Raw genomic sequence first — 12821 nt, forward strand, 5'->3', positions numbered from 1 at the left:
AAGGCATTTGCAAAAGGATGGTTACATATTAACTCTTTGTATTTATTCCCATCCCAGTAAACAGAAGATAAAAGGTTCCTTGTGTCGCTTGTAATAAAGGATGAAACAACCATCACATGTTGCATTTGTACATAATGCAGGAATTCAAATCGCGATCTCTGCTGAAAACGTCTCTGGTTGTTTCTGCAGAGCATCTCCTGTTAGGACTGATGTTTTTGAAAAAACAGTATTATCTTCTCAGCATCTTTAGAGGCTGAGGATATTTGGAATACAATATTGGATCAAATAATAGAACTGTCACCAAGAAGCTTTTGTTTATCACACCAGCGTGTACATTTCTGTGTACCAAAGAGTCCTGAGAGTTATAACAAAATCTTTTTAAGGCGAAATGATTAATCTTGGAGTGACATTGGTATTGTCTTATGCCTCCAGTGATGATACCAACTTCATGCCAGTTTATGCTAGGTGATGATCTGGCCTGAGACTTCAGGCTTCAGGGGCTAGTTTGGTCAGATTTATGTCGTCAATAAGCATTTTTCAATTAACAGATAACTAAAAGCATCAGAGACAGGGCTCACAATGCCAGCACAGCAGGAAAAGTGGAATAATGATTCTGGACTGTGCTTATTTGTGACAAGGGGGGCAAACTTAAATCATATGTTTGGGTGGTATAAAAACTCGTTTTGGTGCTGTGATTTGGGGTCATCAAGTCAAAACTCCACAGATATCAGCTGAGGTTCTGATCACTGCAGTTCTCCTAATTTAGCAGATTTTAACTGCAGGAGCATCTGAAGTGCAACCAAAATAACATTTGTGTAATCATTGTTCCACAGTTTGGTGTTTCTAATCTAAGTATCCTCCTCCCCTGCTGACTCACAGCCTGTGAGGGGGAGTGAGGGACATTTGAAGCTCTAACGAGAAGCTAGGTTATGTCAAACTCTATTACTGCTGTGATCTTAAATAGTTTGTTTATTTTTGTTTTATAAAGTTTCTCTGTTTGCATTTAAAACACAAATTTTAGCCACAACATTAAACAATTAGGAACATGCTATTCTTCTCGGAAAGAAAATGCAGCGAATGTCCTGCTCAAAATATTTACCAAATACACGGTGCCAAAGGGCAAAGTACCACTGCTAAATCAACAGAAAAAAATTGACTTCATTTTCTGTATTTCCCTCTGATTATTTTTCCATTTGTCACAGCCTGCTTCTTCCTCTTCTCTTTCTCTACAAAATTTCACAAGTATCTTTTCCCTTCCCAACACACTGCAAGGCTGTAATGAACTTTCTTGCCTCTGGTTTAAGTACTTCCTTAGATCAGCTTGCTATTTTGATTACATTCTTTTCTGTGTTTAAAATAGCACAGGAATAGATGGGCACAATTTTACCCATTTCAACGTTGACCGTGTGAGCATTTCTCACTGTGCTCAGCAGATGGCAGAATGTACTCTACCAAATACCATACAGATACAAACCTGAACTGGAAAGTTTTCTGTACTACTTTAAGAAGAGAAAAAAAAAAAAGGGGGGGGGGGTGTTAAATTATATGCACATTAATTTTTCCATAGATTTTTGTCGGTGGTAACTTTACTGCTCTTAAAATTGGAAGTAAAACTGAATAATTGCATGCAAAACTGAGAGAAGAGTGAATATTTAAGTATGTATTTCACACAACTGCGTAATAACTGCCGATATTGTGATTCTTTTTGAAAACATATTTCTCTGCAATAAGAAACATTAGAACGTATGTTACAAATAACTGTGTCTTTTCCAGTCACTGGAGAAGATGTGCTTATTATTGTATGGATTCACCTTGACAGAGCATGAGCAAACCAACCTAGTTCTTCCTCTATTTGGTGATAGTGTGCAATTATATATATAATCTGATTTTCCATCACATCCAACCCACTCCTTTAGCACCTGTTCTATTTATTATTATAGCTCCTATAAACCTGATCGTGAAGCAGAATTTTGTTTCGTTACTGACTACATAAATACAGAGCAGACTGGTGGTCTCTACCACAAATAGTATTATATTCTAAGGAAAGAAATGGTAGCTGCAAGCAGAGAAATTAGTGCAAGAACACCCTGAGATGATATCGGCCAGCATGATATGCAGAGTATCAGTATCAGAGCAGTCGGATTGTCACCTGGTTTTGTGCTAGCGTAACCTGAAAGCAGAACATGCAGGAGGAATGTGAACAAACTGGCTTTGCAGAAGCAGTGTTGCCCAGACAAAAATATGAAGGACAGCATAGCAGAGATCAAGAGTGTGTGTTTGAAAAGATAGCAATTAAATGATGGAGACTGGCATCACTGGCTGATCAGAGTGATTTCAGTATGGAGTAAGAGAGGGGAAGAGGATAAGCCAGCAAAGGCCTTAAAAGTGAAGGTAAAAATGTCATATGGAAAAGAAGGAGGAAAAAAATAGTGGAGGGATACTAAAAGAAAAATGATGATGAAAAACAGTGTATACAGCAGCATTCTTCATTGACACCAGGGGTCAACTGGCACTGTCATGACAATAGGAAAAGACATTGTAATAATCGGGACAGAAGATAATGGGAAGGTAGACAAAGACTTTCAGACAGGAATTGGTCTCTCCTAGAGATACTATGCAGAAAGTTTGCAAGAGCTAGACAGACTGAAGGCCAGTGAGAGGTAACAGCTCCCCAGCTAATGAGCCAGACCCTATGTCCTTCCTCTGATCTGTCTGCCTGCTTCTCTAGTTGATGCTGTAATTTCCCTGATATTGTAGGATATGTCACACCTCTGATCCTGCCACAGACTTCCTGGCAGTTTGTCCTTCCGGACAATGAGTGTTGGGTCTGCATTAACCACCATTCCCAAGATTTTATGACTGTTCTTCAACCAGAAAATGCATGACACAGCCAGTTCAGGATGCAGATGTTTCTCAAATCCAAAGGAATGTATTGATTAGGGACATTGAGGTAGAATATTGAAAAGAGGCCTGAATGCAGTCCTCCCTTATGTGCCAGCACCTGCTTGCCGAGGTACTCTTTCTGACATGAAAGCTGGCCTTGGGACTGTACTTGGACCAACAATCTCATCCTTTTCCTGCAAGGATAAGATATTTGGATTCCGGCTTTCTTCATGATGTTCCTTTTGTTTCACCTGTCGGTCACTGGGTTTTCACGTGTACACGCGTTCCTCCCTCCGGAGTATGACGAGGTGATGGTCAGATGGCTAATGGATGTATCCGTGTTCCTCTGCGGGAGCAGGTGTTAAGTCACAGGTCCAATCATTGCCCTTCATGTTGCCAAGATAGTTCTATTAATATTTGTTCAAAGTTCATTTATGTACTGCACAAACATTTTTATCACCTCTACTCAATACATCCAATATTGAAGTGAGTGCTTCACTGCACTGAAGAGATAGGAAATAAAAAGTAAGAAGGTAAACTGAGTCATTTTTAGCCTTAAAGAAAAATAACTGCTTTCAGTTCTGGACAAGTGGAGACCATTCCGACTTCCTATGTATCAGTTGCATTTAATACTTAATGTATAGATAATTTGGGTGTAGACATTCATTACTAGCAAAATATTCAGCCAGCCAGAAGCCAAGATCCATTTGCAGTGTATTATTTTCCACTGGAAGTCTGTATTTCATGTGTTTGAAGATGTTGGAAGTAAACACACAGTAACAGATACTGACCTGAAAGAATGCCTCAGTGATGTAAGAAGTAAACAGTGTCTATATAATTCTTTAAAAAGAGTATTTTCACTTAGTAGCATATTTTGGGGGTAAACTGCAGTCCTAACTACCACTGGTGTTTCAGAATGTTTTTTCTGAAGTTAGCAAAATAATTAACATTTTAGTCCTAGACCTTAAATCGCTTTAAGCACCCACCAGTTTGCAGGAAGTGTAGCATTGAAATACCCAATCCTGTATTAATCTGAGATGTCAGAGGGCTGGCAGTAACAAGTTTTCCAGCTGGTAGCAGGCCTATATTCTCTTGCAGAGGCATGAAAGTGTTCTAGTTTTCACATACATTAAACTCAGCATACAAAACCAGAGAGCATTTTAAAGCTACTTCCTCCTCTCTGCCTTCTCATTTCCTGCACAGAAAATGCAGAGGATCTCTCTCACAGTTCTACTGTGACCCAAATATTGTGAAACAGTCTGTTCCTCTGATAAATTCATCAAAACTCTGTCTAAAAAATCCTGCATTAAATTTCTTCATCAGGAATGTTGAATTACAAAGCCTTGGGGCAAATTGTTCTCTATGAGAGTTTGAATCTGCAGTGAACAGATCTGCAAGGGACAATTTTTAAGATGTTGACATAAAAGCACAGTATGGAGCCACAGACCTTACCCTTTTTTGCCTTGTCCCACCTTTTTGCCTTTTCCCTCAGTGCAGGTGTAGAGATACACAATTGCATTCAAGGAAGAAGCCAGCCAGCCAGCCCTGGTAACAGAGAGGTCAGAAAAGACAGGGTGCTCTCCAAGCTCAAGCCAAACTGTTTCTCTTCTCCCACCAAGCTTGAAACAAAGTTTTCAAGATTCTCTTCATCGTTATTCTTCATTCTATTAAGCCAGATGCCACAGATTTCTGTGAGAGCAGCATCTGGCCTTGGTTTTTTATTTTTATATATATATGTATGTATTGCCTCAGGTTGTCATCTTGTTTACAAGCTGGCGAGAGTTCAGACCTAGTCGGGATGTGATGCAAGTTCTCCAAGGAAAGCATACTGCTGCAGGAATGCACTTTACGCTTTCAGTACATCAAAACTGTCGTTAGCATTTTACCACTTCGTGATCCAGCAGAGCAATCCTTGCGAGTTTCCATCCTAGGATGACTCCATCCCTTCCGATAAAGAATTTCTCTGGGTAAATAAGAATGTTCTTAAATTGCCTGTGCCTCCCTTGGCACATAGCTGTAATACTATCAGAAAGGCCAGCTACCACCAGCTTCATTTACTGCCATTCTTTGGTTTTCCCAAATGACAGGTAAGAGAATCAACAATGAAGAAGCCATTTGGTATATTCATCCACATTAAAAACTTCATTGAAAACTTTGTGTGTCTAAAAGCAGCCTAGAACCGATGCGCTTTGGCTGTGTTGGAGGTGTCCGTTAGTATCACCTAATAAATTGACAGCTTCAATCTAGATAGATCCTATGATCTCTATTAACCCATGGATATCATCTGTTAAATTCTTTCTGGGCAGAAGTCCAGAGTGTTCCAGATGAATAAATCCACCTTCTTTGTGATTCAGCTCCTGCACAGTGTAATCAAAAAGTGGATACTGATCTCACTTATGGCCTAAACCAAAACCTTCACAAGTTGATTGATTTGAATCAATTTATATACAGTTAACAAAATTACAAGATTGGGAATTTTTCACAGATCTTTATTAATCAACACAAAATGTTGACTGTAATGTTTCCTCATATATTTTTATTCCGGTAGTCTTAGCAAATTTACTCCAAAAGGGGGAATTCCTCACTTGACTGTTGACTGACAAGTCTGAAAAAGCTAAAAATGTAGTCTCAGAACGGAAAATTTCACAAAACGTTGGATCCAGAGGGAAGGCCATTGACTTTTACAAGCTGATTTTTAAGAGTGTTCTTGAATATTCAAACATAAGTGGATGAGTTTAGGGCTAATGCTATAGGAAAGATTAGTTTGTCTTGAGCTAGTCATTTTGCTAGAAGAATCATGCTGCTGTGGAAGCTTCCTCATACACCTCTGTCGACGTGGCCTGTGTCTGATGCTCATGACACTGCATTTTTCTGTGTCTGGATCCTGTTAACAGACTCATATTGTACCACAAAGTATGGTGCTTTTATAGTGTGGACCATTAGAGAGGAGGAAGATATCAATAAACTAATTTCACTTTGTGACAGCCCCTAATCTCCAGCAATAAATCCAGGGCGAAGCCTTTCTAAGAGGAAGCAGATTTTGAAGGGGCCAGTATCAATAACTGGAATCAGATTTTCAGAAGGGCTCAAATTCTATTTAGGCAACTAAATGAAGGGCATGCTTTTAAAAGTGCTCACTTTATTACAGTAAATTTTTGGTGTATTGGGTTCTTTGGAAAATGTAGCACTCTCTTTTGATTTCCAGAAGGCCGCTTGGCTGCTTTGACAATTTCCACAAGTGTGTGTATATCTAAAAATTTTGGTTCTAGTCTTGTAATCTGCATCATCGTCTAGCCAGGTTTTTCTTAGAGTTTTGCATTTATTTTGTAATTTTATGTAAAAATAAGAAAAATAAATATCAGTGGTCAATTTTCCTTTATTCATTGCACATGGAGATTTTTCATTGCACAGGGAGATGCTGAGATGCTGCCAGCATTTTGGCAACAGAATGAAATAAAATTGCAATCCTTCCAACATTGCCAGAACTGATATCAGTGACATTCTTGTAAATTTAAGTTTTGAAAAGAGAAGATGTCCAGATGTTTTGGGAAGAACAGATCATGAGCATTCTACAAAGTGCAAAATATTTATGGTATGAGTTGAAAATGTGCAGAAAGCACATGTATGTATGCTTGCTACATATTTTGTTTCGGGGTTTTTTGTATTTCTAGAAAAAAAACCTCACCTTATTTTTCTCCCTCATGTCACCTAATCATGTGGCTTTTAACGAGAGGGTCATTGTTTTTCCATGGACTTCAGAGTATAGTCAAGTTGAATAATATTAGTCCATTGTACAAGTTGGCTTCACCACTGTTCCAAACCTTTTTAAAGCAAGCTGCCTAGCTCTTATCTCACAGACATGACATAATACATCTGGAATGAAATCCACTGGCCCTTGCATATGGGATGCCCTGTTTTGTTTTGGTTTTTTTTTTTCCTTAGCAGCATTGCGGGTGAGATGTCTGATTTTTAAAATTATGTTTTCGGGAACAAAACTATTTAAAAATGTAATTCGTGTTGAAAGAGCATCTGTAGCATTTTATTTACACACAAATAGCAATTTGGGGCTATTAAGGTCACCATACCTTGTGAAATTGAATGGTAGCATGACACTTACTTAGTGCAACCTAAGGAGGTGTTCCTTTGTTATGATATGTATTAGTCTGCTAATCTTTTCAGTCTTTAATCCACAATACTGGATTAAAAGACCAAAAATAGTCTCTACTGTCATTAAAGGACAGTTCCTGGGGTTTTTTGGAATATGAAAATTCCAGTGGGGAGTTGAATGAATGTTAAATGCTAACAAACAGAATCCTTCCTTGTGTTACGTCGCTGTGGCAGAGAGGTTCTCTACACTTCATTTTTCAGTTAACTGTCACTTTGGGTTTTCAAAATGGGCTTTTTTAGAAATTAGTGTCAGCTTGGTTTGTGCGTCAGTGTTTTCTCTTTTCAGCTCTTCTAAATTAAACAAATATTTTAAAGCTGTGTTTGTCCAGCCAAACTCTTGTCATTTCAATTATTAGTGTTTCCATAAGTGTAAACACTGGTGCAGAGCACAGATGAATGTGGTATAATTGGAAACCATACCACTGAAAATGGTATTCTGCTTTCTTTACATCAACATGTCATAATATAATGGTGGCACAGAAAAAAGAAGTGAATATCCTGTATATTCCAGCTGATATGACTTTGTTTTCCTGTAACATTTATTCTCTAGAATAAACCAAATGCAACATGAAAGTTACTATTCCTTGTATATGTGACAAATGATATTCAACTGTCAAAAATAATAATTTGAAGTACAATATATATAATATCTATTTACAGCTCATCGTCACATGGCAAAATTCTACTCAGCTTACTCTTGCAAGATTATCATCCCTTTCAATAGAAGATTTGTGGGAATATGGTAAATAAAATAGACCACCCCTTTCTGTTCACATTGAAACAGTGGGAAATTTCACTTTGAATTCCAGGTCAGTGAGATGACGTGCCATGGCCCATAAGTAGCATAAAGAAGCTGTAAGTATTGTCCTGCTGTATCAGGAGCTATCTGATGCTAGACATACTGATATTCCAAAACCGATGGTTTCCAGCAATCGAGCAGTATCAAGTAATTTGCATTTGTACCAGTTTTGTGTCAGAAAAGCGAACTGGAGATTCCAGCAGACTGTCGGGAAAAGGCTTCAGGATGTTGTAGTCACTCTGCTCTCCTAACCTGTTTTTGATGGACGGATTTTATTCTTCAAGGGATTGCATATAGACATACCTACAGAGTTCCTTTTACCTGCAAACTTAAAAGCTACACGTGCAGCTTATACTTTTAATGCAAGAAGACTGGAAAAAAATGGGTTTTGAGGGTAACTTTTCATCAGCTGGCAGGAATACAGCAAATATTTTTTCTCTAATGGAAGAAGAATACGAAGGCCATAGAAGTGGTGGTACTGGTTCAGGCAGGGCCCATCTAACCCATCTAGAGTAATTTGTCTCTAACAGGGACCAGAGGTGCACACCTAAGAAGTGAGACAAGGGCAAGCAGATATGATACTTCCTTCTAAGAATCTCTCGCTTTCTGAGGACTTTCCGTTTAGGGAATTTTCTGAGTCAGCTGTGGTCTGTGTTTAGTAACATTCAATGTTTGTCTCTCCCAGGTTTCTCACTTCCCTGAGCCCACGTAAGTGTCCCGCACCAGCACTGGTTCTTGCTGGTTCTTGTGGGCAAGGAATTTCAGGGGTCAATTGGCCATTGCAAAAACCACCTACTTTGTTTCGTACAAACCTGTGTGCCATGTTTCTCTAAATAAATAATAGAGGCTGTCTTGTTTAGTTGGTACAAGAGAGGTTTGTTCTTTTTTCCACATCGTTTGAGTGCTTTGTTTCTATTTCAAAGTCTGAGTCTGTCTGCCTTTTTTGTGTGTACAGTTGAAGACTGAAAATTTGCCTACACAAGAGAATTGTTCTGATGCACTCAAAAGAATGTGAATTACTTTTTGGAAGTGATATTCAAAATTTTCCAGAGCGGTTGCTGGTGGTAAGGGCAAAATCTGCAAAATAACAATGATAGCAAATACTCTAGCTGAGGCAGAAGTTTTTATTTATACCAAGAAAAAAGAGGCAAAACCCATGAAACATCCCAAAGGACCCCCGCCACGTTTCAGTGTATAACAGCATCAAGCTCTGATTCAGCTCTATAACTAGGAAATATTTTACCGTGCTCCTAATACGCCTGAGAGATGAGAAAAGAAATAGTGTTCTCATACTGAGTGACAACCTGATATAAAAAAAAAAAAAGTATTTTACACTCAATGTTCTGTGTACCATGAGCTGTTTATTTCCAGTTCTGTGGAGAGCTGCTGTGAGGATAATTCACAGGCAGCTACAGCTATCTGCATGAGGAATGGGTTCTGCACCACTTTCAGGGAAACTCAAGTTGAATAATGGCATCATTTACGTGTCGCAAAGGGAAGTAGGATTTTGCTGATTAGGATGTTTCAATGAACTGCAGTTTCATCCCTGGCAAATGATTAATTATTATGATATGGCATTTTTTTTCCCTCGAATTTTTCAGAAATATTTTTTCTGTGACATTTCATCTCTCATAGGACCTTTTTTTCTCTACTTAGTCGTCTTTTTGACTGTGTTTTAACACATACATTCAAACTTTCACATTAGTACTAGCATCTGTAAACAGACAGCTGTCTGTCACAAGGCGTAATTTCATAATAAAACCTGTCTGATGACCCAGTATTTCCCAACCTGCAATCTGAGTAACTTTGAGGGGACATGGGCAGAGAAGAGAATCAGTGTAAATACAGAGACACAGGTAGAGTTGTGCAGACTGTAAATGCACAGCTGCAGAAAGATGCAGAAACCAGTGCTGATGTAGAGAGATACGAAGTATTTCTACCTCCTTCTCACCACTCAGATAACAGACATACAAACACTCACAGAAATGTATTTATTTACGTTACCACATCCTGCCTTTTTCTAATGTTTGTAAACATTTAGGGTACATTGTTGCCAAAGTGTGGGTAAGAACAATAAATAGTTTTGTTGATGAATATGTAGTAGGGTCTGGAAAACCCATAGCAGTAGTGGACATTATCTCATAATTAATAGCTACTGGTCGAAACATGACAGACAAACTTATGAATGGGAGCTTCAACACTAAACTCTATAGGTAATTTCAAACAGAGAGAGAAACAAAGCATGTGTTGCGTGGAACAAGAAATTAGAAAAACCTGGCTTCTGAAATTTTACTCTGAAGTCTGTGTATTAGTGGAAGCTGATAACTGCTTTTGACTTAATTATGGCAAGTAATTATTCCACAATAGTTGCTGGTAGAAATGTCTCATAAGCTGACTGTGTGGGAATTCCTTTGGAAGATGAGACTAGGTGAAGCAAATCATTTTTTAGGCAGCGGGTTTGCAATTATCAAGTCATCCTTCCTAAAAGGGGTTTGGAAAATAGCTATTTGTTCTGATAACACTCTAGAAAAGGAAGTGGTTGTAATTTGCTTTGAAATGTGAGGAGAAAATAGGTTGTGAACTTCCTTATAGGTCTCAAGCAGGAAGTTATTCCTGTTTGTTGAATATTTCTCACAAGCAGGAAATAATAAAATAGAGCACCACAGTTGCCAAAGAAGTTGAAGGTGTTATCCTTGGCTTTGTCTTTGAGTTGACCTGATGCAGCGCAGCCCGTGTAAATAGGGACAGAACAATCCAGACACTTTTCCTTTAGGAAGGAGACTTCTTTTTATTACTTTTTGATCCAAAAATTATGCAGGCAGTAGCATGCTGATCCAGCAGATGAGTAAAAAGAGAAGGCATTTCACAGGCAGCAGAATGACTCTAAAAATCCTCTTTCAAAATGAACACAGATGCTTGCACTCACAGACCTAGCATGGTATGGATGCAAATATAGGAAGGACTTGAGAAGTTATGCTTGTTACAGCAATAATCAAATTCTTATTCAAAAACTCATAAACCATCCAATGGGAACTTCTATCACGGATGAACTCTCTAGGTTATTACCCAACTATTCACGGAGGAGTAAATTGGTTATCGGAAGACTCTGTAAATGGTGCTTTGGAGTCAGGAATTCTGAAGCTGCTTGCCAGGAGATTGGGAAAGCTGGTACTCTGATTTAATAACCATGTATATGCCTGAACACAAACAACGATAATGCTGACTCCTTGTCCAGATGGCCTGAATCAGAAACAAATTGCAAATGCTGCCCTAAGCAGAAGAGCAAGTCATGGGCTGCTGGTGGGAACGTGCGTGCTCAGGAAGAGAGGGCAGGCATCTTTCCTCCAGTAATTTGCAGAGGAAGGATGAGTTTCTGTATCACCCAAACGACCTGAATGCAGAGTAGGAAAAACAGGTATGCAAGTAATTAAAAGCCTCCCAGCAAGAGGGTGCTGATGTTACGATAGCATATACCTAAAGTGTCTGGTGAATGGAACGTAGTATCCCCTCATAGTACCACTGTAGGAGTATCCTGGTCATAGTGACAAAGCTTGACATTTGAAGGTGAATATATATACCTATACAAAAAAGCATTGCGTAAGTGGTGTGTATCCAAAATACAGCAGTAAAAGGAGTTATATGTTACATACAGTAAGAGAAGGTTGTGTTATAATGGTTTACCTAGTTGTCTGAGGATTGCTATGCACACACAATAGATTTTTTTCTCTTACCTAAATTGTATAATCACAATGTACAAATAATTACTAGGGTTGAGATAAAATGGTTGCTTTACAGAGAGAGTAAAGTGATCCTAACGTGATCGTGTAGTGTCACGACTGGTGTCATTGGGCTCTTCCCTGGGGCCTAACAAGGCAATCGGCAGGTGCTGGAACCAAGAGCCCGGGGCACTCGCTGATGTTTCAGTGAATGAATCTTGACCAGAGCCACTCTCAGGAAAGAAACTGGAACCCAGATTGATTCAGCACCTTTGTGAGATTTTAAGGAACAATGAAGTGTACAGATGTAGTGCGAGTTGTGTCTGATTCAGTCAGATTCTCCAGTTTCGGTAGCTATGTTTGTAATACAGCACTAAAGGAATAGAAATAAATACATTCCACACTTCTTGATAGAACACTTAATGAGAGTACAAAATGTTTCTTAGTGCTCCACATGCTTTGGCATAAGTTAGTTAAGGCAGAAAAAATCTATTCCCTCTGAAGATGAATAAGGGATTTGAAACACGTAGAATAGGTGGAAATCAAATTAAAAATCTGTCTATTTTATTGAATTTCAGAACAAATTTGAAAGTAGTTGCTTGCAAAATAAAAGTCCATGAAGCAAGGGCATATGGAAACAGTTTATAGGTCATCTAGCTTGATTCTGTAAGTTTAGAAAAAAAGCAGGGCTATCCCTGTCATCAGTTATTTGATGAAATGCCATGGACATACCAGTTCAGCCAGGCTGCACCCAGAATCCTAGGTTTTAAAATTAAGAATAAGATAGCGTGTAATAAGTTATTTCTGTTCTGTCGTAGATGTCTGTGTGCACTTTTCCCATCAGCAAATAAGACTTCATTTGAGTTAATTAGCTTGCTTTCAGTCTTGTGAAATAAAACGTATTACACATGCTTACACAGGCAGACTTACGAGTATGTAGATATATTGGGGTAGAGAAACTTGTAATAAGCATTCATTTCCCATACGTGAAAATTTGTAGCTATGGGAATAACATTTATTTTAAAAATTATTATTAGGACTTGGGGTTTTTGTTCAGCACATATATTGTGTTTTTACGCACACGCAGTCATGCTTTATGTGGTGTTTTTCTGAATGTATGGAGATACTGTATGAATTGCAATATGAGAGAATGCATGTATGCCATAGGCAGATATGTTTCTATGTCCAGGCACTTGTGAACATTTTGTCCATAATGTGAATAAATAAAGATGAACGGTTCTATTATTTTACAGAAT

The sequence above is a fragment of the Harpia harpyja genome, chromosome 14 (genome assembly GCF_026419915.1).
Source record: "Harpia harpyja isolate bHarHar1 chromosome 14, bHarHar1 primary haplotype, whole genome shotgun sequence".
Taxonomy (NCBI): Eukaryota; Metazoa; Chordata; class Aves; order Accipitriformes; family Accipitridae; genus Harpia; species Harpia harpyja.